At 40.3% G+C, this 24,764-nt stretch overlaps 2 long non-coding RNA genes across 4 annotated transcripts in view; one reads left to right on the top strand and one right to left on the bottom strand.

The window, feature by feature from the left end:
• LOC132815962 (uncharacterized) overlaps positions 1 to 11,287 on the bottom strand; it is a 114,237-nt gene extending 102,950 nt beyond the window's left edge. For all 3 annotated transcript variants that reach the window (XR_009644724.1, XR_009644725.1, XR_009644726.1), the window contains exons 1-2: positions 11,176 to 11,287; positions 5,653 to 5,814 (exon numbers count right to left, since the gene is read on the bottom strand). This is a non-coding gene — a long non-coding RNA (uncharacterized LOC132815962). The remainder of the gene's footprint in view (positions 1 to 5,652; positions 5,815 to 11,175) is intronic.
• The window catches only part of LOC132815963 (uncharacterized), a 71,249-nt gene that overhangs the window by 36,041 nt on the left and 10,444 nt on the right, over positions 1 to 24,764 (top strand). Inside the window, exon 2 of the long non-coding RNA XR_009644727.1 lies at positions 12,933 to 13,176. This is a non-coding gene — a long non-coding RNA (uncharacterized LOC132815963). The remainder of the gene's footprint in view (positions 1 to 12,932; positions 13,177 to 24,764) is intronic.

Here is a 24,764-nt window from a genome sequence, read left to right on the forward strand (position 1 = left end):
CATTGATTCTCCTGCTCCTTGAATGCTGCCAGACCTGCTGTGCTTTTCCAACACCGCACTCTCGACCCCTGGACATCCCCCTTGACTTTTAGTGAACAGACTTGAGGACTGTGGTCCACCCCTTGACAGATTTGGACAGACCGCCGCAACTGATTCCTGATCAGATCCATGACTGAACTCTGACTATCTCCCACAACTGACCCAGCAGTGCTAGCTATGATCCATTCCACACGATGTAGAGGCGTGGACCACTGAGACTGACTGCTGTGTTTTGTTTCCCAGTCAGTACAATAGACAGGCTTATGTTATCATTGCTGCATCTGATCTGAAGGTATAAAAATCTCAGACTCCAATGTCAGTCAGGCCACTTGAAGCATGACGCACTGATGGGAAGCACAATGCTCTTTGCAAGCGGATAGATTAATGGTAGCCCAGACATGAATGTGCCTGTGACTGTGATATGTGTATGTATTCACTGAGCTGTAAAACATGTTTGCTGGATTTATCAATTCCACATCAGGTAGCGAGTCACTGCAGGAATCAAAACGCACTCCAGCTGGGTTTTACCAGGAGGGAAGGCTAAAATGTTGGCTTTTCGGAACAGAGTTATTCCCAGCCCTTGGTGTGAAGAGGCCCTTATCCTGTCATTAATTGATACCTGAGGGTTGTAATTGGTGAGGAGGGGAGGAAAGCCATCCTAGCCCCACTTTAACTTCTGTGGTGGCAAGTAGACAGTGGGCAACTCCCCTTCACCAACCTGCCCAATTAAATTATTTAGGTTAAAATAATGAGATAATACATGATAATCCATTGGAAATGCATGAATCCATTTCAGATACAACCTTGAATATTCCTTCGATGAGAAACAGCGCATGAAAATAGAGTCACAGAGTCATGGAGATGTACAGCACGGAAACAGACCCTTCAGTCCAACTTGTCCATGCTGTCAGGCTATCCTAACCTAATCTTGTCCCATTTGCCAGCACTTGGCCCATATCCCTCTGAACCCTTCCTATTCATATACACATCCAGTGCCTTTTAAATGTTGGAGAAAGTGAGGACTGCAGATGCTGGAAATCAGAGTCGAGAGTGTGGTGCTGGAAAAGCACAGCAGGTCAGGCAGCATCCAAGAAGCAGGAGAATCGACATTTCAGGCATAAGCCCTTTGTCAGGGCTTATGCCCAAAACATCGACTCTCCTGCTCTTTGGATGCTGCCTAACCTGCTGTGCTTTTCCAGCACCACACTGTCACCTTTTAAATGTTGTAATTGCACCAACCTCCATCACTTCCTCTGGCAGTTCATTCCATAGACACACCACCCTCTGCATAAAAACATTGCCACTTAGGTCCCTTTTATAACTTTCCCCTCTCACATTAAACCTATGCCCTCTTGTTTTGAACTCCCACCACCCCAGAGAAAAGACCTTGTCTATTTATCCTATCCATGCCCCTCATGATTTTATAAACTTCTATGAGGTCACCCCTCAGCCTCTGATGCTCCAGTGAAAACAGCCCCAGACTATTCAGCTCACCCCATAGCTCAAACCCTCCAACCCTGGCAACATACTTATAAAGTTTGTGAAAAGATTTGAAGCTCAGGTACAAACATTCTCATAATTCTTTTCTGAACCATTTCAAGTTTCACAACATCCTTCCTGGAGGAGGAAATCCTAGAATTGCATGCAATATTCCAAAAGTAGCCTAACCAATGTCCTGTACAGCTGCAACATGGCCTCCCAACTCCTGTACTCAATACTCTGACCAATAAAGGCAAGCATACCAAATGTATTCTTCACTATCCTATTTACCTGTTACTCTACTTTCAAGGAGCTATGAACCTGCACTCCAAGGTCTCTTTCTTCAGCAACACTCCCTAGGACCTTACCATTAGCTGTATAAGTCCTGCTCTGATTTGCCTTTCCAAAATGCAGCACCTTGCATTTATCTAAACTAAACTTCATCTGCGACTCCTAAGCCCATTGACCCATCTGATCAAGATCCTGTTGTAATCTGAGGTAACCTTCTTCACTGTCCACTACACCTCCAATTTTTTGTCATCTGCAAACTAACTAATCATACCACCTATGTTCACATCTAAATCATTTACATAAATTACAAAAAGTAGTGGGCCCAGCACCGATCTTTGTGCATAGCACTGGTCACAGGCCTCCAGTCTGAAAAGCAATCCTCCACCACCACCCTCTGTCTTCTTCCTTCGATCCAGTTCTGTGTCTAAATGGCTAGTTCTCCCTGAATTCCATGTGACTAACCTTACTAACCAGTCTACCATGAGGAACCTTGTTGAACGTCTTACTGAAGTCCATATAGAGCACATTCACTGCTCTACCCACAACAATCCTCTTCATTACTTTTTCAAAAAACTCAATCAAGTTAATGAGACATGATTTCTTCTTTCTTCTTCTTGACCAAAACCTCAATTTCTTTAGTCATCCAGCATTCCCTATACCTAGCAGCCATTCCTTTCATCCTGACAGGAATATACTGTTTCTGGATTCTCATTATCTCACTTTTGAAGGCTTCCCATTTTCCAGCTGTCCCTTTACCTGCAAACATCCAGCTGCAATCAGCTTTTGAAAGTTCTTGCCTAATACTGTTAAAATTGGCCTTCCTTCAATTTAGAACTTTAGCTTTTAGATCTGGTCTATCCTTTTCCATCATCGTTTTAAAACTAATAGAATTATGGCCTCCGGCCCCAAAGTGCTCCCCCACTGACACCTCCATCTCCTGTTTTGCCTTATCTCTCAAGGATAGGTCAAGTTTCACACCTTCTGTAGTAGGTACGTCCACGTACTGCATCAGAAAATTTTCTTGTGCACACTTAAGCTCCTCGCCATCCAAGCCCTTAATCCCAGTCCATGTTTGGAAAATTAAAATCCCTTATTATTCTCACAGGCAACTGAGATCTCCTTGCAATTTTGTTTCTCAATTTTCTATTGACGATTGAGGGCTCTTATGGTACAGTCTCAATAGGTGATCATCCCTTTCTTATTTCTCAGTTCCACCCAAATAATTTTCCCAGACATACTCCCAGAAAAGTCCTCCCTACGTACAGTGTTATCCCTCATCAAAAACAACACTCCTCCTTCTCTCTTCCCCCCCCCACCCCCACCCCCCCAACCTTCCTGTAACATCTATACCCTGGAACATTAAGCTGCCAGTCACAGAGTCAAAGAGTCATAGAAATGCACAGCATGGAAATAGACCCTTCAGTCCAACTTGTCCATGCTGATGAGATATCCTAGATAAATCTAGTCCCATTTGCCAGCACTTGGCCCATATCCCTCTAAACCTTTGCTATTCATATACCCATCCAGATGCTTTATAAATGTTGTTGTTGTACCAGCCTCCACCTATTCCTCTGGCAGCTCATTCCACACATGCCCCACCCACTGAGTGAAAAAATTGCCCCTTAGGTCTCTTTTAAATTTTCCCTTCTCATGCTAAACCTATATATGCCCTCTCATCCTGTCCATCCCTGAGCCACATCTCTGTAATTGCTGTGATATCCCAGCCCCATGTTCCCAATCATGCCCTCAGTTCATTTGTACACTTGTTAGGCCTCTTGCATTGAAATAAATACAATCAAAATTATCAGTCCTAACCTCAGTGTCTGCTTTCATCCTGCCAGTCCTGACGGTTTGACTTATTCTTTTTCCGAATTAATCAGTCTCAGACCATTCCCTTCCCTCACTGTCTCCCTGGGTCCTCCCTTTACTAGTTTAAATCCTCCTGAGTAGCTGTCGCAAGTTTCCCTACCTGTATATTAGCCCCCTTCCAAGTCAGGTGCAACCTGTCCTTCTTCTTCAGATTGACATTCACTGTATTGGTCTGTTTTGTTCCAGATGAGCTGGAATTCTGTGGGGTTCCTTGATGACCCAAACTAGAAGAAATCTGGGTTATTGGCTGAGGGTAGCCATTTGTGCTATTTCTCTGCCACTAATTCTGGGAGGTTGAAAGAGGCCAATTGAAATTCAGAGCAAATGAGTCTTTCCCTGCAGCTAAAATCTTCAGAGTGGTAGTCAGCCACATCAAGTGAGAGGCGGCCTGTTTAGAAAGATTTAAAGTGTCCCTTACACTAGTAATAGTCCCATTTACTGTCCACAAGACATAGAAACAGAAGTAGGTCATTCAACCCATCGAGTCTGCTCCGCCATTACATCATATCATGGCTGAGCTGATAAACCTTAACTCCACTTTCCTGCCTTTTCCCTATTACTCTTGACTCCTTTAACTGATTAAAAATCCACCTATCCCAACCTTAAATATACTTAATGACCCAACCTTAATGGCACTCTGTGGTAAAGAATTCCACCGATATTTTTAAAAATCCATTTATTCAAGTTAATTAAATGTATGAAATACACATTTACAGGTGGATTGCTGACCTGCAGGCTTGAATTGCTTCTGAGACTATTTATAGATGCTGTGACGGTATAAGTATTGCCATTAGTCCAAAACACCGACCATGCTATTCAAATGCAATTTACCTGCGATAATCTATGTGTACTGTTTGCTATATTTGGAAGAAATAAACACAGATGCTTCTTTCTGAAAAATGGATTAATTATTTGTTTAAGTTACTGAATGTTCCAGTTAATTGTGTCCTCGTGTCCCCTTTTCCCTTGTGACCGATTATGTGAAACATGTACTAAGTGTTTATAGGTTGCATCTGATTGCAATTGGAGCTAAACACTGGAAAATTCCTAACCTACATCTATATGAAACCTGATGCAGTCAGGCAAGCACAGTTAAAGAGTTGCAGTAGCATTTGAGACCGGTATTACAGTGACTCGGAGCTGGGAAAATAACACAGCTCTAGGAGGATGGATGAGGGTGCTAAGGCGCTTATGTGGTAAATACGTGCAAGTAGAGAGTGTTTGTCGCTGAGGCATGACTACAATATCTTCCCTATTCCCTCATGGTAACTGACTATTGTTTACAAATTAAACTGATGCTATAAAAAAAATGATTTTAGCAGCTGTTTAAAAGCTGTACAGGGGCTCCTTCCCCCACATTATTGCGCAGAATGACTGACATTATCACAAGTCATTGAACTTGCACAAAAAAATTAACGTTCTAAAACTACTGACCATTTGGACCTGATAACCCACCATCACATTAGGGAAAGCTTTAACCTGGAGGACGGCACAGGTTTCGGAGCTGATGGGGTGAAGCAAATTGTTTTTTTTTAAAAATGAGCTTGCAAGCAGCCAGCTTCAACCTGCTGATTTCTGCATTAACACTTGAGAGATGGGTGGCTTATTAACATAAGAATGTCACTCAGTTTGAGAGGCATTTTAATATACTTAACACTAACACTGCAAGCAATGTGGGGAGGTTATGGACTAGCAGTATTATCCTGGACCTTTTTTTCTGGAGACCCAGGTAATGTCTTGGGGACCCTGATCAAGTCTTACTCTGGCAGAGAGTAGAATTTGAATTCAATACCCAACAGGAATTAAGAGCTTAATGATGGTCACGAATACACGGCCAGATTGTTGGAAAAACCCATCTGGTTTATTAATGCCGTTTAGAGAAGGACACTACCATCCTTACCTGGTCTAGCCTACATATGACTAACCGTCATCCCTACCTGATCCAGCCTACATATGATTAATTGCCATCCTTACCTGGTCTGGCCTACATATGACTCCAGGCCTACAGCAATGCGGTAGCCTCTTAAATGCCTTCTGGGCAATTAAGGATGGACAGTAAAGTCGGCTGGTCAATGATGTCCTCATCCCATGAATGAACTTTCTTGAGAAGTATCAGTTTCGCTGGCTTCCTGAAATCTACCAAGCAAAACGAGGCAAAAAGACAACAGCATTAAAAGGTGGATCAATCTCATGGAATTACTAATAGTTCCTGTCTGTTTCTTACCTGGGAGCGAGGAAGGATTTGTTTTACTTGAGCTCTTACATTCTATGGTAGCATGGATAGTGCTTTAGCTGCCTAAGATTGGACCTTGGCTGAGCATCAATACAACCAAAGTCAGTAGATGCAGCAACTTGCTGTTGAGAGGCCTGTGGCTGGCTATCAGACAGGGGAGCAGCGCATGCTTACAGTGGACTCTGCTCAAAGCGAAGGTTAATAGGCAGACACTGAGTTGTGTTTTTCTTTAATTAATCTATTGTTGTGTTGATAAGTCAGAGGAGCATTGTTTCATGATGCTCAGGTTCAATTCCTGCCTCAGGCAACTGTCAGTGTGGAGTTTGCACATTCTCCCCCTGTCTGCGTGGGTTTGCTGCGGGTGCTCCGGTTTCCTACCACAGTCCAAAAATGGACAGGTTAGGTGAATTGGCCACACTAAATTGCCCGTAGTGATAGATGAAGGGGTGAATGTAGGGGAATGGGTCTGGGTGGGTTACTCTTCGGCGGGTCGGTGTGGACTTGTTGGGCCAAAGGGCCTGTTTCCACACTGTAAGTAATCTAATCTAAATAATCAAATCTAATCTAATTAGTGACCACCACTTTCAACTAGAAAACCAGAGGATGGGGGACCAAATGTAGGCCATAGAGGCTGCCCCACCATTCGATCAGTCATGGCTGACCCTGCTGAGATGATCAACTCCTCTTTTCTGCTTTTTCTCCATAACCCTCGATTCCCTTAACTGATAAAAACAACTCTGTCTGTATGAGGCTTGAATATAGTTAATTACTCTACCTTGACAGGCCTCTTTGGTAAAGAACTCCACAGACTGACTACCCTCCAAAAGGTTTTTTAAAATCCTCATCTCCATCTCTTTTACTTCCAAATATTCCAGGGCTGTGCCAGAGATGTATACCTGATCTATCAGATAGTGGTCCACAGTTCATTGTCCAGAGGGATGTTTGCCAGGGCCAGCAATTATACAAGCTTCGCTTGTAATAATGCCAGTCAGAATGGGTGGACACTCAGATTTGCAAATCTAACTGGCTTCTTACTGGAGCAGCACATCTCTGGGCACTCCCAGATCACCCAGGTATATTCTCCAATCACAAAGGCTTCCAGACACAGGTATAATTCTCAGGAAGATGTGATAATGCCTTCATTGTGCTGCAGTCCCGTTTCTGCCAGGGATACCCTGATTACTATCAGTTTCACTGAGGTTGCTCCAGATGTTGGAGCCACATACAATGCCTCCAGTCTTGTCAAATGCCATTAACACAATGCAGTCTACAGATATACCAGCCACATGCACCCATTGGCCCCTGGGAATTAATATCTTCCATTCCTCAACAGGCTTGCTACCCAGGAACTAGGAATGAGCACGATGGGAAAGTGGAGAAAGCTAAACTTGACATTATTCTCCTAAAAGAGGAACCACGCAATGCCACTGTCTCAAACACCTAAATACATACTCTCGTGCAACAACAAAACTTTCCTCTTCCTTTTTCCCCTACTTCCACATGATGCGGCTGTTGTAACTTTAACAAAGGTGGAAGCAGATTGCTTTGCTTCTTCTTCTGAAGTCTGAGATACTCTTGGGTGCGGATCTGTGGATGTTGAAGCCTGTGGATCCCAGGGTTTTTTGCACCTACGCAGAGGCATATTTGGACATCAGGAGATAAGACAGCTTGTTGTAGAGGGACTGTGTTATGAGGGAGGTGGAGGGATGGATTGGTCAAAAGGGGAGAATTGGAAAGGTTTTAAGCAATGTCTCCACTCCCACCCACCATCACTGCTACCTCTCTACTGGAGAGAAACTTGTTTCATCTCAGAATGGCAATGTGTGTACCAGGCTGGGAAAATTATTTAGGATGGCCTGCATTAGCTCATTGGATGCTGCATCAGGATCTGCAGTGCTATGGTCAAGCTGACCAATAGATTGCTGAGTTTGATGGTTATCCATGTGAAACACATCACTGCAATTCCATTATTTGACTTGTGCCTGAGGCAAAATCTCTCAATCTCTGCAGTCATGGTCGGTGTACTCTGAAAGCTGATCAGTAATTGATTGGCACCCTACTCACCAATTGAAAAGATACTCCCTCTTCCACCAACATATGATGGCAGCAGTGTAGATGCAAGATGCATTACAACAACTGACCAAGGCTCTTTCAACAGCATGAAAACACCACCAGCTGCAAGTTTCCATCTAAGCTACGCACCATCCTGATTTGGAACAACACTGCCATTCTTTCACTGCCACAGTGATTCAAAGTCCTGGAACTCTCTTCCAATGCTGTAAACTGTGGGTTTGCCTCCATCAGATGGAGTGCAGAGACCCATGGATGTAGCTCACTAACACCCTCTAAGGGGCAGTTAGGGTTCGAGCAACTAATGCAGACTGAGCTGGTCACATGATCCACATCCCATGAAAGATGATTTAAAAATTGTTCACTTTCTCATCAACATCTCCCAGGATGCATCTTCATGGTCCAACTCAGCAGAGTCTTCTTCCTGACTCTCTGCAGAGTCACTGCCACAACCCTTGTTCACTTGTGAAACACGAATCACTGGGTGAAAACTCATCTTCCTGTTTAACTGGCTCTAATACAGTGTGAGTGTCTGAAAGCTCATTTAATGTGCTGGAGATCTTTGAACTCTTACTCCACTTGTAAAGGGCCTGGCAGAGATAAAAGATAGAACTTATTACAGGCATGGTAAGAATGTTTCAACTTATCATTCTGAAGGTGATCATATTTCACACAATACTGAAATCAAACAATATGATGAGTGCTGTGTGAGAAGTGTGTGCATTATATTTCATCCTGTCACCTGGCAGTTGTAATCGTCCCACCTCCCTAACTCAAACATCTAAGCACATTGCCATGCTAGTGTTCTCCAGTGTTTCCATCTATGTTGTGGTCACACGTGGGAAGATGCTGGAAAAGCACAGCAGGTCTGGCAGCATCCAAGCAGCAGGAGAATCGATGTTTCAGGCATAAATCCTTCATCAGTCCTGATAAAGGGCTCATGCCCAAAACATCGATTCTTCTGCTCCTCAGATGCTGCCTGACCTGCTGTGCTTTTCCAGCACCACCCTCTTGTCTCTGATCTCCAGCACCTGCAGTCCACACTTGCCCCCAGTCACATGTGAGAAGTCCATCTCGGATTCTCGCTCTCTCCCTTGTATTTTGTTTACTTTCTTCTTGTAAAGGGCAAAAGGAAACGTAAACATGACTGACTGTAAAGGCATGTGCTCCCTTGTTAAATGCAGTGCCTTTACTGAGAATGAGTCACCAAGAGGAATCAGGTAGAGGCTGAGTGGGTGATGGATGAACAGATGAGGAATTATATGGAAAGAGAAAAATGGATGTACAACAAAGGAGGGAGGGGCATGTGTGTGTGTGTGTGTGTGTGTGCGCGCATACGTGCATGAGAGAGAGAGAGATGGGGGGGCTTACTAGGGTGAGCTATGTTTCGACTTGTAGGAGAGATTAGAACTGGGGGAACATTGTTTCAGAGAAAAATGAATATATTTCTCTTAGGAGCTGTAGAATTTTTTTATCCTGGAAACTGAGATGGCTGGGTCATCAAATCTATTCAAGGCTGAGTTAGGTAGCTTTTCGATAGACTTGGCACTGAAGGATTATGGGGATTGCGTAAGAGAGCAGGCAAAAAGTGGATCTAAACCATAGACCAGCTGTGAATGTATAGAATGGTAGTACAGGCTTAACTGGCCTACTCTTGAGTCTCAGTCCGATGTTACCATGTGATGGAGTAGACCTGACAAGGGAGAATCTAGGGGCCAGGATGAACATACAAAGCAGAATGTTCCACAATACTAATCATGCCTGGCCTCATCAGGTGATAAAGTATTCCCTCCATTGAGACCAGGAGTGTGGTGCTTCAATTTATACACCTTGTTGATTTATAAACCCCAATCTGTGATAGCATTTACATTCTTCAATCCAGTGTATTGCATGAGTGACAATATTTTCCACAATAAGAATGGCAAACCTTAATGAGGTAAATTCTTTGCTGAACAACACTTTTTCCTCCTCAGGTATGTTTCTGAACTCTTTACTTAATGTGCCGTTTATTCTTGCTCCAATATTTCTACCTTAGATCTCATTTATTGCATTATTTAGACAAACCTCAGAAACAACAGACTATATCGTATGAGTGTGGGCTACAATTAATGATCTTAAATCATCCTCTGCCTGCCCAGCTGTCTAGTTGAAATATTATGCTGCCAACAAATGAAGATCTATACTTAGTAAGACAAAGAACCGCATCCGCTGAGGATCTGAAACAAAGCAGAAATTGCTGGAGAAACTCAGCAGGTCTGTCAACATCTGTGGAGAGAAAGCAGAGTTAATGTTTTGAGAACAGTGTCCTTCTAGAAGGACATCTCTGAAATTATCAATGTTCTTGTACCTGAAACGTTAACTCTGCTTTCTGATCACAGATGCTAGCAGACCTGCTGAGTTTCTCCAGCAATTTTGTTTTTTGTATGTGATCTATGCTTGAGATCTCAGTTTTCTCCAAGGAATACTACAGAGCATTGGCCCTAATCATGAATCCTCACTGAATCCCCGATTTTGAGCTTGTCAACATCCCTGAACAGGATGTCATCTAGCTGCAGCGCTCCCTGCTGCAGTGGAGAGGTTTAGAATCGAACACCTGTCTACATTTTCTGAGCATGACCCTCAGACCTGCCCGTCACTGGGGAAGATATTTGATAAGCTCAAAAATTAATGCTAACAATTCAAATTGGCTACCTTCTGCCTATATTAGTGATGATCTGTCCCTGTGATGCTCACCCACTGACCTAACACTATTACTTCTGGCTTTACCCTCGCAGTTCTGCCTTCAACCCTGTCCCCACCGAATGAGGAAGGTTCTGTCCATTGTGACTATTTCTTGTCCAATAACAATTGACACTCTGCTATTACCATTCCTGAAGAAAGGCTTATGCCCGAAATGTCGATTCTCCTGCTCCTTGGATGCTGCCTGACCTGCTGCACTTTTCCAGCAACACATTTTTCAACTCTGCTATTATTCAATGTTTCCCTATGTTAGGGAGGTTGAATAGAAGCTTGGCTATTTGTGTAAAAGGTTTGCTGAAAACACAGTTTACTCACAATTACTCAATGACAAGGACTTCAAATTTCAACTTATATCTTTTTTTACTTATTATGGTGCTGAGATCCAAACTGTTGGATTGAAAGAGTTGGTTCTGAGTCACTCACAGTACAAATAATTATACCTTTAAAAGACACACCTGAAATTATCGCTGTTTGTTTCTCAATGTTTTGCTTCTTCTGCATACAGCTGTCAGCTCAATATCTGCAGGTTACTTTTAAGGAGATTTTGAACGATGATGAACAAACAAGCTTTGCTGGAAGCAATCACAGACTTCAGTTCTGCGCTGTCCCAAATGTCATCTCGAGCACAGATTAGCTTCCTGTTGCGTGCTCAAAGTAGCGTCCGGAGTGATTTCATAATGCTAACCACAATGGTTTGCACATATACACAGAATCTAAGAGTTGTAACTTAAGAAGGAATATTTTAACTGAAGCATATGTTCATATAATCAAAGCTGATTTCTTTTTCCTATATTTGAAGATGGTAGCTATTTGAAATGATTTCTACCTAGAAAGGAATGTATATTATACACTCTGAGACAGATTAGATATATTAACCAGTGCCACTTCAGAGATACGCAGCAGTACAATAATGAAGACTGATAATCAGAAACATTAGGAATTGTTTCCCGTGCAAGAGAGTATCTGCTTTGACTCTGCGGTTGCAGTTATTCTTTACCTCTGCTGTTTTATTAAAATATGCATTTAAAAATTAATTTATTTTAGTAAAATTTAACCTGCCAAATAGGCAAAAAAAAATTCTGAATACTTGTACATTTCTAACTTAAACAATTAAGTCACAAAATTGCTAATACAAGCAAAAGGTCTCCTAAATCATAGCTGCATGTTAGCATACTCATGGTAGTGACTGTCTCCTGAATTATATTGTCCATGGTTTGTGAGCTGGTTTCGGTAACACTGTGAATAAAAATAAAAGTGGTTTTACGATCATTACTGTAACAATTGAGCCCAATGTGGACATACTAGTGCTCTCCCTGGCCATTTAAAACAGACAATTTGGACAGTTAAATATAAGTTGACTCAAAACTGGTATAGATCGGACTGGAGGTGTAAGGCAATGGTCCCATCTTATTACTGCTACATCTGATATATTCCCTGCTTCTCTTCATTAACAGTAATCAGAAAATAATCAAACAGGTTTCTTCTTTGTCTTACCTTTTTTCAGCGTGCACTCTGGAACATAGATCTCAGCACTGACTTAACTAAAAATGGGTTATCACATCATCAGATTTGATCCAAATATCATCATCTGAGTCAGCCTGGCTGCAAATAATTTTGGATTCAATGACATAAAATTACTTCTAAAACCAAGAAGATTTCATGTGTTGAATGGTGTTTTCTATTTATATGAACATCCTTAAGGCACTGACAGCAATCAAACTTATTAATCTCATGTGGAAAGAACATTCTTTACAGTAAATGTTGGCATCAATCTACATATAGAGGAGATCAAAAGCGAATTGCTTAGGTTATGAATTATGTTTGTGGTGTATATAATATGTGACAAAATTGGCTATTCTCAACAAGTGAGCTTGGATAGTGAACTCTCAGTGAGGTTTGCTGTGTTCATAAACCAGAGTTGCACCCAGGCCAAGAGTAGATAACATGAAAACAATCCACAGAAAATGATCCAGGTTTTCATTCTTCCCAGCTCCTATAACACCACAGTGAGTCAGATATTGTAAATTTATATTGTAACCTGTTTTAAGGAATTTTGCGCTACTAAATCTTTTAGTCTCCACATAATCAAGAGCCTTAACTTGTGATAAATCACAAAGTATTTTCAGCTTGCAATAAAAAGATCTGGATAATAAATTTCTATCCTGCGTAAATTGTATCCTGTTATATTTCTGATTAAAGATGTTGGTTCTAGTTTCAGATGTGTCCAACGAATTTAAGGGACTTTGTAAATTGTTCCACGGATGTGAGACACTGCCGGATCGCCCATCAATAACCCCATTGCAAGTTGAGTGAAGCCATAAAATATTTGACTGGCCAATGATAATATTGGAATGTTAAATGAAAATTTTACTGAACAGGCCAAAAGCACTCATTTAAGTGTGATCTATATCAGCTATTTCAGTGCAACATGGAACTAAACACAACCCTGACAACAAGTACGTACATTTTCATGGCAATTGTTTATTATTACTTTTCATTCACTTTTGACAAAATAGTTTTAGAAAGAACTAAAGGATGCTTTTTAGTGAAACAACTGAGGCACGGAAATCAAGTGAATGTCTATTCTGCCAGATTCCCACAGATAAATGGCCTTTGCCATTGGGTGGCACAGTGGTTAGCACTGCTGTCTCACAGCGGCAGAAACCTGGATTCAATTCCCACCTCAGGCAACTGTCTGTATGAAGGTTGCACATTCTCCTTGTGTCTGTGTGGGTTTCCTCTGGGTGCTCCGGTTTCCTACCACAGTCCAAAGATGTGCAGGTTAGGTGAATTGGTCATGCGAAATTGCCCATAGTGTTAGGTGAAGGGGTAAATGTAGGGGAATGGGTCTGGGTGCGTTGCTCTTCTTAGGGTCGGTGTGGACTTGTTGGGCCGAAGGGCCTGTTTCCACACTGTAAGTAATCTAACCATAAATGGCCTTTGCACCTTTAAGTTGGGCTGGAGTTCTATTTGCCGGATCTCTTTCTGGATTATGTGTCCTGGGATTCCTAGACCTTCCTCCAAAAGCCTGTAGCAAAGTCTTGCCATTACATATGAATGTAAGTGAGGTAGAGGAAGGCTCATTCCCTTTGTGATGTAAAGGTGTGTGATTTATAAGTGTTCTAACAACAGTTACTGAAGAATTTATATTTATAATTGGTAGCATGTGGGTTTTGGTTTGTGTTGATGAAGGGGCTCAACTATTAAGGTTTTCTGAAGCCTTTTTTTTGTAAAAGTAAACAGTATGTGTAAAAATGTGGCAAAGTTCTTCGATGGTAATAGAAATATGTTTGCATTGGGAGAGATTTTTTTTAAACCAGTGAGCAAAATAAACAGTGAAGCGTATTCGGGTTTCAGTTAGAAGGATCCAGAATTTGTTTTATGCTTTGGGGAAAAATGTATCATTTGGAAATTTCGGAAGTGTCCTGATGGTAGTTAAAAGTGGGGACCAGTCCACCTAAAGAAAGGAGATAGCTTAGAACTGATAAGAAACATGTTAAGAAACTTCAAGAAGGACTCAGGAGTGAAGACGGCTAGAATTCCAAAGGTGAGGTGAGAGACATCAAGTGTGCATTCAACTGAGTGGGGCATGAAGGAGCCCTCGCAAACTGGACACAATATCAATGCAGACTGGTTGGAGTTATGCTGGGCCCATAGGAAGTTGGTTGTGATTGTTGGAGGTCAGTCATCTCAGCTCCAGGACATCTCTGCAGGAATTCTCAGTGTAGTGTCCTAGGCCCAACCATCTTCAGCTGCTTCATTAATGATTTTACCTCCAAAATAAGATCAGAAGTGGGGATGTTCATTGATGTTTGCACAATGTTCAGCACAATTCACAATTCCTCAGATATTGCAACAGTCCATGTTGAAATGCAACAAGATCTGGACAATATCCAGGCTTGGACTGACAAGTGGCAAGCAACATTCGCACCACACTAATGCCGTGCAATGACCATCTCCAATACGAGACAATGTAGCCACAACCCATTGACATTCAATGGTAATACCATCACTGAATGGCCAGCTGTCAACATGGTCAGGGTTACCATTGACCAGAAACACAAGTGGACTCAACACATAAATACAGTAGCTACAAAAGGAGGAAGGAATCCTGCAGTGAGTAACTCACCTACTGTCCACTATCTATAAGGCACAAGTCGGGGGAACAATGGAATAATGATGAATAAGAGAATAATTCATGACTCACAGCAAACTGATGTCCCAGTGAGAAAGAAGGTTTCTAGGAAGGAGATAAACTGACCATGTTTAACCAAAGAAATTAACAATAGTGTCAAAGTCAAAGAAAAAGCAGACAATATGTCCAAGATTAGTGATAAACCAGAGGACTAGGAATATTTTTGAAGCCAACAAAAAAAATGAGCAAAATAAAAAGGGAGAAACTAAGCCATACAGGCAAACTGGTCAGTAATATAAATAAAACAGACAGTAGGAGACGACATATGTAGAAAGGAAGAGAGAAATCAAGGGAGGCCCCTCAAAGAATGAAAAAATGATCATGGTGAACCAAGAAATGGCAGTGCATTTGAATAAATACTTTGTGTTAGTTTTCACCAGAGAGGACATCAAGAGCATTCCAAAAATATTGAATAATCAAGGGGCTAAAGGAGAAGTGGGGGAGAAACTGAAACCAAATCACTGAAGGAAATATCCTAAGGAATTTAATGAGGCTAAGACCTAGGGGACCTGATATGTTATGTCCTAGGGTTTAAAAGGAAGTAGCTGCAGAGATAACCAGTGTACTGGTGGCAATCTTCCAAGAATGCTGAGATTCTGGAAAAGTCTCAAAAGGTTGGAAAATTGCCAATGTAACCCCCTTATTCAAAAGGAAAGGGAGGCAAAAACATAGGTAAATTATAGGCTAGGTAGCTTAACCACTGTCATTGGGAAAATGTTAGAATCTAGGATAAAGAATGTAATAACAGAGTACTTAGAAAGACATAATATAATCAAGCAGTTATCATGGCTTGATGAAGTGGAAGACATACCTGAAAAATGTATCAGAATCTTTTTGAGAAGGAATTAAGCAGGATTCATAAAGAAGAACGGGAAAATGTAATTGATTTGGACTTCCAATGTGGTAGTCCACACAATACTATTTAATAAGGTAAGAATCCATGGTTTTGGAGAGATAAATCCCCGGGACCTGATCAAGTGATTCACAAAACTTTGTGGGAAGGTAGGGCAAAGATTGCTAGGCCCTTTTATCAGGTATTGAGCCAGAGGACTAGAGGTTGGCTAATGTGTTGCCATTATTTAAGAAAGGCTGTAAGGAAAAGCTAGGGAACCATAGACTGGTGAACCTTATGTCAGCAGTGAGTAAGTTGTTGTAAAAGATTCGGAGGGACAGGATTTACATGTATTTGGAAAGGCAAGGACTGATTATGGTTCGTCAGCATGGCTTTGCGGCATGGGAAATCATGTCTCACAAATTTTGATTGAGATTTTTGAAAAGGTGACAAAGAAGACTGATGAAGGCAGTGCAGTAGACATTGCTTACATGAACATCAGCAAGGCATTTAACACAGTAAACTGGCTAGTAAAGTTAGAACACATGGGATCCAGAGGGAGCTAGCCAATTGGATACAAAATTGGCTTGAAGGCAGGAGACTGAGGATGAAAGTGGAGGGTTGTTTTTCCACCTGGAGGCCTGCGCCTAACAATGTGCCACAGGGAGCGGTCCTGGATCCATTGCTTTTCATCACTGACATAAATGATGATTTGGATGTGAATTTAGGAGGTATAGTTAGTAAGTTTGCAGATGACACCAAAGTAGGCGGTATAGTGGACAGTGAAGAAGATTATCTCAGAGTGCAATAGGACCTTGATCAGATGGGCAATGGGCCAAGAAGTGGTAGGTGGAGTTTAATTTAGATAAGTGTGAAGTGTTGCATTTTGGAAAGGCATGTCAGGGCAGGACTTATACAGTTAATGGTAGTGTCCTGGGGATTGTTGCTGAGTAAAGACACATATGGGTGCAAGTGGAGTCGCAGGTAGACAGGAGGTGAAGAAGGCATTTGGCATGCTTGCCTTCATTGGTTAGTGCACCGATTACAGGAGTTGGGAGGTCATGTTGCAGCTGTACATGACATTGGTTCAACTACTTTTCGAATATTATATTCATTTCTGGTCTCCCTGCTATAGGAAAGATGTTGTTAAACTTGAGAGGGAGCAGAAAAGATGGACACGGATGTTGTGAGGGTGGGAGGGTTTGAGTTACAGGGAGAAGCTGAATCTGCTGGGGCTGTTTTCCCTAGAGTGTTGGAGACTGAGAGGTGATCTTATCAAGGTTTATATAATCATGAGGGACATGGATATGGTGAATAGTCAAGGTATTTTCTCCAGAGTAGGGGAGTCCAAAACTAGAGGGCATGGTTTAAGGTGAGAGGAGAAAGATTTAAAAGGGACCAGAGGGGCAACCTTTTCACCCAGAGGGTGGTGCATTGTATGGAATGAGTGTCAGAAGAGGTGGTTGAGGCAGGTCAAACTGCAACATTTAAAAGGCATCTGGATGGGTATATGAATAAGAAAGGTTTAGAGGGATAGGGGGCAAATGTTGGCAAATGGGATTAGGTCAGATTGGGATATCTGTCAATGTAGATGAAGTGGACCAAAGGTTTTGTTTTGTGTTTTATAAATCTATGACTCTAATACATTAACATGGATAGAGAAGGCTAATAGAAGAAAGAGGATTGGCAAAAAGGGGGCATCTTCTGATGGCAAGCTGTAACTAGTGGAGTGCTGACTCCACAATATCAATAATTTGGATGACAGGAGTGAATGCACTATTACCAAATTTTTAGATTAGATTCCCTACAGTGTAGAAACCAGGCCCTTCGGCCCACAGTCCAACAAACCCCCCCTGAAGAGTAACCCACCCAGACCCATTTCCCTCTGACTAATACACCTACTATTATGGTAGTAATACCATAATATTATGGGCAATTCATCTGACCTGCACATCTTTGGACTGTGGGAGGAAACCAGAGCACCCAGAAGAAACCCACACAGGCACGGGGAGATTGTGCAAACTCCACACATACAGTAGCCTGAGGCTTGAATTGAACCTAGGACCCTGGTGCTGTGAGGCAGCAGTGCTAACCAATGAGCCACTGTGCTACCCCATAAAGTATTTGGATTACAATGATGAGAATAACAGCAAGAGTGTACAGAGGCATATAGAGAGATTGAGTGACTGGGCAAAAACTTACATTACATTTTATGAGAAAATGGATAAGAGTTCACTATTTAAATGGGAAATGACTGCAGAAAACTACAACACAAAAGAATTCAGGAGTCCTCATGCATAAATCACTTAACAAAACCAATATCCAAGTTCAGCAAATAGGCGGGAAGGGTAGTGGCCTGTCAATTGTCAAAGGGAATGGGAAATAAAATGGGAAGATTTTGTTAAAACCATGTCAGGCGCTAGTCAGACCATGCCAGAAATACTGAGAACAGTTTTGGCCCTTTATCTACAGAAAGAAAAACTAGCATCAGAGGCATTTCGGAGAAGGTTTATGAGGTTGATTCCAGGTATGGAGTGATTTTCTTATGAGGAGAGGTTGAGTAGGTTAGGCCTTTACTCATTGGAGTTTGAAAAATGACAAGAGACCTTATTGAAACATATAAGATCCTTAGTGGACTTGGCAGGATAGATGGGGAGTGGTTGTTTCCCCTTGTGGGAGAGTCTAGCACAAGACAGCAAAATCTCAGAATAAGGAGTCATCCACATAAGACAGAAATGAGGAGGAAATCTGTCTTTCAGAGGATGTTGAATCTGTGGAATCCTTTACCACAGAGAACTGTTGAGGTTGGGTCATTAAGAAAATTAAAGGTTGAGATGAATGCATTTTTAATCATTAAGAAAAACCACTCAGAAAAGCAGAGTTGAGGATTATCAGGTAATGCATGCTCTGACTGAATTGCTGCAGACTCAATTGGCCCAAAGGACCACTGCTGCTTTAATGTCTGATGATGTTGTGGTCTACCACAATGTAAGGGACTTAGTCTGAAATTGTGTTACATGTAAATAATCTGTAAAATAATAATCTATTTTATCTCTTAGTTTTGCATCATAACTTTCTGCTTTATTGTTGAAAGTAAATTTGTAGCACCGCACGCTTATGTTTCAGTCAAAGACAATCTTGTTAAATTATTTTTAAAAATTATTAAGCCAGATTTCAGTCTGGGATCTGACTGTCAAACGATAACATTAACTAAGATTATAATAATTGTGGCTTTAGCAGGATTTGAATTTATTGGAGTCAATGCAGAACTGTGTCTTTCTTTTTTAAAGTAATGGTATGTTCTATGTATAAAACTGTAACATTGTGGTGTAGTTTATTACATGCCACTTTGAAAATAGCTTTGAATATTGTTAAGAGTTTTCTGAAAGTGTAAGATATAACAGTAGTTTTGGAATTTTTTTCAGAGTTTAACTGAGGCACTTAGCAGAAACACTGAAGGCAGAAGTAACTGCATAAAAATGAGATGTTCCAAGTGATCATCCAACATTTAGAACTGGAAGTAAGGAAATTTGAAATTGGGGTTTGACAGCTGGAAGTCGCTAAGATATAGTTGTAAATGAAAATAGTGGACTCACAGGAGAGAAATAGAAACTAAATATATGTTGAATGAAAAGAGAGAAAAAAACAATAAGGACAAAGAGTTAAGAGAACTCAAAATGGGAAGGGAGGAAAAAGAAAAGCAGAGGAAGATGGGAAGCAATAAGAGAGACACATAGGATAATGGAGATTGAGGTAAAAGATAAATAGGGATAATAGAAAAGGGGATTTTTTTTAAAAACTTGAACTAAGAGAACTAATAGAACATAAATTAGACAAAGAAAAACTCAGAGTAAAGAAGGAAATAATATATGAGTTAATGATTTTGATTACAATTAAGGCTTTGATTTAACTAAGAATCTATGCTCAGGGCCTAAGTTTACTGACGATGTAGTCAAAAGGTATTTTACCTCATTTAAAAATGTTGGTAGGTAGACGAAATAGCCAAACATTATTTGGCCCTTGATGTTACAAGGTGCTTTGAGAAGTACACCTATGATTGTGTCTGACAGTGAGTCAGAAGAACAATCAGCAGAGCACGAAGCCCTCAAAGAGTACTCAGTACGAATGAGCTAGTCCTTGAAGCTTTCAGGCAACAAGAAAGAAACATAATCAGACACTTATAGAGTTTGCAAGGGAGAAAGAATTGCTATGAGACCAGTTGTTCAGATCACACAACCTACTGTAGGATTTTCAGAATGTAAGAGAAATTATGATCACAGAAGAAATAGCATTCATGCAAATTTAAAAACTTATTTAGATATACATCAAGTATTCAACATAAGAGAACCAACAGTACTGGCAGATACCTTTGATACCATGCACAGCCAAATATAGGAATCTTAGAATCCTACAGTGTTGAAGCAGGGCCATTTGGCCCATTGACTCTCTCAAGAGCATCCCATCCAGACCTATCCCATTACCCTATTCACATAACCCTGCATTTCCCATGACTAATGCACCTAACCTACACATCTATGGATACAGTGGGCAATATAACATGGCCAATGCACCTAACTTGCACATCTTTGAACTGTGGGAGGAAACTGGAGCACCTGGCAGAAACCCACACAGACACCCAAAGCTGGAATCGAACCTGGGTCCCTGGCACTAGTAGGCAGCAGTACTGACTACTGAACCATCATAGCACCCAGGAAGGGAAATTGATGGAAGTAACCCTACTTTGATAGAACAGACAGAAGGGTGCCAAAGTAAGAAAGGAAGAAGGCTGGAATATAAATTAACATGAAATGCAAATACCAAAGCCAATTGCTGGAAGATAAATCTGTTGCAATAGTACATGTGTTTAAGTTATCTTCAGAAAAGGGAACATCGGGAAAGTAAAATAGGTATCAAAACTGTAGCAATGGTACAAAAAAGAACATATTTCCTTGGAATGGATCAAGAAAGGGAGAGACAGCTAAAATAGTGACAAAGAGGATCAGACCACTGGAATTTCTGAGTATCTGAGGGAGAGAAGCCAATAAAGATATTGTGACACATTGGAACCAGTCACTGTTGCTGGCTGATGCTCCTATTTGTCTTTGAGGGAGTTAATGAAGAAGAAAATATTAATTGGATGTATACATTGAGGTAACAAAGCAATCTCATTATACGGATTTAGATTAAACAGTCAAATGATAAATGGAGAAGTAATATTATAAGTAATGAAATAAATTCCCTGTGGAAGAATTGATTTTAATTTGAGAAATGACCTGGGCAGGTTCAAGAATATTTGCCTCACCAAAGGAGATGGATCAACCTGTGGTAGTAAAAAGAACTGTGATATTACAGGAAGAACATTCTAGACTGTTTCCTGATTGTGATCTGACTACTTCTCAGGCTCATAGAATTAGACAGGACAGGAAAGTAGTTTATGAAACAGGCAGTGGACTTGGAACTTCAGACATTGAATTCAATTTTTTTAAATATTTAACTAAAATGGATCAATGTAAAGAGAATATTTTGCCTATCCTCTTTAACAGAAATGCAACAAATCATAGAACTGTAAATTCTATGATTTGTTACATAATGAATTTGGCATTGCTTAAAGGCTGATTTTTTTAACCCAATTTTTCTAATTGTGAGCTGAAATGAGAAAAACATTCTGTTTCAAAAACCAAGTTTGTAGTAACATTGCTGCATGTTTTGGAAGTTACCTATAAAATTTCATTGGGACCTAACACTCAGTGCAGCCATTGTATATACCAGTGCTTGTTGGAGCAGCGGTAACAGTGTGGATGCTGATGAACTAAAGCTGAGGGTTTGCATACAGGTGGAGCTTCAGTTGGTACTGCAACTGATTGGTCTATGGTCTAGTGACCTATATCAATGTCTGCGTGCCACAAACTATGTGATTGGTTCACCAGTAGTTGAACAGTTTCGATCTGTGAACAAATGAGTGAATATCTCTACCAGCTCAGGAGCACTATCTATTCTCTGCAGGAACAGTCACTTTAAGCCTGAAGAAAACCAGCTTATCTTAATTTTAGCAATTGCTGCAAGCTGTGACTTTTACTTAATATGTGAGAGATCTTTTGTAAGCAAACTCGTCACCCTGTGCTCATTTGCAAACCAATGAAAGGAAGGGGTACCAAGAAGCAACATGCAGACCAGCACAAAAGTCATAAGAAGTACCTCAGCAATTCTTGTAACCAGAAACCACTGACCTGCCTTCATCCATAACACCCATGTTATCATTTTCCTGTTTGCATCTGCCTGTGTTTATATGTGTAACGGAGAGTTTATCAGGAGATTAAAATTTAAGTTAGAAGAGTTATATGCCACCAGTTTATTATTGTTCTGTATAGTTAGAATTTTACAATTTGTTGTAATCCTTGATGCTTTCTGTATACCTCGGATTAAAAAAACAGATAATTTGGGGAATTCAGCATTTTTTTTAAACCTTTAACTTTTGCGATGACTCTGAGAATAGTGAGGTTTGCTTTCCAGCATATTTTCCCAATGGGCTAGAACAAATGAAAGAGTTATACCCAGCAATCTACTCAGAAGTTGAGTCAGAAACAATATCTGAGTGTTAATGCTTAAAAAGCAAACTATTGATGAGACCACTTCAAATCCCATCTGATGAGGAATGGGCAGTGGTCCATCAAGTGGTAGTCCCTTCTCAGTATAGCAATGGAATTTTATGAATGGCTCACAAAATTTTAATGACAGTTTAAACCCTGGACTAAATTATTCAAACATTTTTATTGAACTGGGTTACCTAAAGATATGCTCAAATTTTGCCAGAAATACCATATATGTCACACCTCAGAGAAACTCCAAATGTTAACTAAAACCGCACCTTTAATTCTGACACAGCTTTTGGAGAACCATTTAGAAGAGTCTTCAGAGATTGAATAGGAACTGTCCCTAAAATCAGGAGGGGGGATCAGTATCTTTTAGCATTTATCTGTACTTCCACAAGATTTCTTGAAGCAATGCCTTTTGGTAATGGTTAGTGTAAATGTAGTAGTAAGAAAGTTAGTTAATTTTTTAATGAGATATGGATCACCCAAAGAAACACAATCAGATCAATGTTCAAATTTTATGGAGCAAACATTCAAAGAAATGATAATAAGTCTGACAATTTACAACTTCTGCTTATTAGCCAGAATTCAAAGTACACGATATCAAATTTTACAGACCATGATTTGAGTTTACAGTTCAGAAGGTCATCATGATTTTGATAAAACAATTCCTTTGTCATTCTTTTCCATTTGGGATGTTCCTAATAAGTCAAGGATTTAGTTCTTTTGAACTAACATATGGACATGAAATGAGAGTACAATTTAAGTCAATCAAAGAAAAGTTGATAAACCGGAGATCAGAGACTATGTCTCCAGTCTGTTTCAAATTTCAGGGGGATCTGACAAAAGCGTGATAGTTGGCACAGAAGCATTTGAAGGGTTTTCAACAAACAATGAAAACTACAGCAAATAAAAAGGCCAAAGTTTGAAACTACTGTGAGAGTCAATGTGTCAGTGCCATTACTTGACCTAGAGTACCATTAATAATAAGTTTCACTGGACCTTAACAAATCAAAATGGAACTCAATTATGTTAATTATGTAGTGAATAGCAGAAATAGTCAATGACTGTGCCACATTAATGAGTAAAGTGATAATTTGACAGGGAAGATAGTCAGGAGAGGATTATACTTACCGGAGTCAAAGAAGTAAAGAGTGAAATGGAAAAATCAGAACAACTGGAGAATGAGTCAAAAATTGAAAATTCAGAAGTTGACCCTCTAGTATTCAAATTGAATAATATGGAGGTGCTTTAAAAGTTAGATAACACCATGTTTATCTTCCAGAAAACTATCAAAATAACTTATGAAGTTTATTACAGAAATATAAATTAATTTGTGAGTATAGGCCAGGAAAAATGGTATTGGCTTTTCATCACATTAATTTAGAAATCCTTACTTGTGGATCTACACTTTTAAAGATTCAATCCAGAGAGATTAGCTCAAGTGAGGGAAAAGATTAAGTTAATGAAGTACAACAACATAATTTAATCGAGTCATAGTGTTTTTTCCTTTACTTATTCATTGAATGTGACCATCACTAGCTGGGCCAGCATGCATTGTTCATAGGAGCTGGTAGTGAGCTGCCTTCTTGAACTGCTGCAGTCCATTGGGTGTGAGTAGATCCAGTGTTGGGGAGGGAGTTCCAGTGTTTTGATCCAGAGACACTGAAGAAACAGTAACATATTTCCAAGTCAAAATGATGAGTAACTTCGAGTAAACTTCACAGAAGGTGGTGTTTCAGTATCTCTGCTTCTATTTTCCTGTTTTTGCACCATTATTTGATGAAGAGTGGAATAAAATCCGAATGGATGCAGGAGTATCAGGATATCTTCAGACATTTGATAGATGTGTTGACAACTGCACCATTTTTAGCTGTGCCAAGTACAAGAGCAAGATTATGAAAGGTGGTTTGTTGAGCCTTTTGGTCATTTCTCAAAGAAACTGACCAATGTCAGCAAAAGTACTCAATGATTGAGAAGGAAGTACTGAGTCTTGACCCTACATCATTTTGCAGTATACATCACCAAGAATATGGACGAAATTATTATTTATGGGAACCACCTGAGATTTATTTGGAATAATGTAAGGAAAATAACTTGTGATTGCTTTGGTGCAACTTAATTTTCCAACCATATGATTTGAAAATTGCTCATGTACCTGGATAAGAAAATGGTGCAGTAGATGCTTTCTCGAGATCACATATGATGGACACTGAGTGCTGTGGTATTTATGGACATTTGTAAAATATGGTTACTGTTTAACTCATTATAAGTTTAATGGCAACATGTTTTTTCTGTTAATGCAACAGGAATACTATGAAGACAATTTTTGAGGTAATGAAAATGCTACTTAAACTTTCACTCTTCTTTGAGGGGACATAGTGCAAAGGCTACTTCTATAACTTTTTCTACCCTGCCTGCTTTTAT

The sequence above is a fragment of the Hemiscyllium ocellatum genome, chromosome 5 (assembly GCF_020745735.1).
Source record: "Hemiscyllium ocellatum isolate sHemOce1 chromosome 5, sHemOce1.pat.X.cur, whole genome shotgun sequence".
In the NCBI taxonomy this organism is placed as follows: domain Eukaryota; kingdom Metazoa; phylum Chordata; class Chondrichthyes; order Orectolobiformes; family Hemiscylliidae; genus Hemiscyllium; species Hemiscyllium ocellatum.